Consider the following 1817-nt stretch of genomic DNA (forward strand, 5'->3'; position numbering starts at 1 on the left):
TTTCATTGCTAGTGCTGCAGGTCTCGTAAATGCAAGAATTGGTTCGCATTTGCGAACATCGCATTTGCGAGAAAGGTTTCGCAATTGCGAAGAAGCTTGACTTGGGCAGTGTTTGCATTTCCGATACTTTGGTCGCATTTGCGACCTCAACAGTGTCCGCATTTGTGACTCCTTGGTCGCATTTGCGACCTTGGCAGTAGAAGCCCAGGTTTGCATTTGTGATGAATTTGTCGCATTTGCAACCTTCGCATTTGGGAACCAGGTATTGCAAATGCGACATGTGAGGCCTGTGCACACCTCTATTAAATGTGGGACTTAGGCCATTTAACTCATTTTCTTTCATCTCTTGGGCGATTTTTAGAGCTCTTGGAAGGGGGTTTTCACCTAGCACTTTGAGGTAAGTAATTTCTACACAACATGAGTTAAATACATAGATTATGGGTAGATTAACATATAAAAATAGGTGAAATCGAGGGTTTAGATGAAAACTTAGGTTTTGGATAAAAATGAGATTTGACTACGAAAATGATTATGAAATTTGGTAAAAATCATATATTTGACTTCATGGAGTTATGGGTAACAACTTTCATGGACTTGATTAAAAGGACACTATCATCATCACAGCCCGTACATAAATCTAAATTTAACGAACAGGTAAAACGATAGTTCTAACAAGTACTATAGAATAATATACCCATGCAATCAGAAAGACAACTCAAAGATGTTTATATGATGCCGTTAGCCACTTTGGTGGCCCCACCGTGAACTTACACAGATTTTTTATTAACCTTTTGGTGATTGAGGTCAACTCCGAGCCACTCAGCAATACTATCAAGCATACTTTATCAAGAGTACAAATACATTTCCACCTTAACTTAAACAGGATTTGTAGGATGTTTCAAAGGCTCAATTTACCACTGTACACCTGCGAGCTAAGAAGGTAAACACTACCTAGAATATGAATACGTACGATGGCAAGAGCCAATGAGCTGAACAGCCATGGCTGTAACCCAAGTTACATCTGACGTTTAAGGCACCAACGAAATCGGGTCGCCATGCCACGAGGTGGGCCTCTTTAAAATTCCATGTGTAGAGGAATTATAAGCCTCTTTAAATGCTGTCAATATTTTGCAGTTACATTTCCATTGTAGTATAGTCAGTTAGGATATTTCGCTCTCACTCAAAAGACCAGGGTTTGATTCCCAGAAGTTGGGATCAGCTATATGAATCGCCACTAATCATGTCCCTCCATTTAAGGTTTTAAGCTCAACCCATATCATTATCATACCAAACAAAGAAAAAGGCTCAGATGCTTGTTAAGATAAAGCTAAAGAGAAGCCAGCCACGCCATGGCTGCAAACACCGATTGCATGTGAGAGAAAGAAGTCTCAGTCACAAGCCATGTTGGGTTGCCAAGCCAAGATACGGGCTGGATAATCTCCACGCCCGAATTGGTTACCCGATATAGAAACATCATCATCAAAGCCTCTCTTTGTACCTTCCATCAACACCAAGAAAAATACCCCACACACCAGAGGAAAGACAGATATCTTGTCATCTCGTACGTACATAACCCCCACAAATAGAAACACATATTAATTAATTCACATATGGGGTTAATTCTCTCTTACAAGGTTAGAAAAGAGACTTACTCGCCTCAAGCCCACTTTCCGGTCCAAGATTATGCTCAAACCCTCAATTCGGTGCCGAACAATCCAAAACTAACCAAATAGTATATAAACTAATCTATACATGTCCCAAAGTTCATATTCCAACTATTAAAGTGATTACCCAACCCTAAATGTAAGATTCCTAGA

The sequence above is a fragment of the Nicotiana attenuata genome, unplaced genomic scaffold, assembly GCF_001879085.1.
Source record: "Nicotiana attenuata strain UT unplaced genomic scaffold, NIATTr2, whole genome shotgun sequence".
Taxonomy (NCBI): domain Eukaryota; kingdom Viridiplantae; phylum Streptophyta; class Magnoliopsida; order Solanales; family Solanaceae; genus Nicotiana; species Nicotiana attenuata.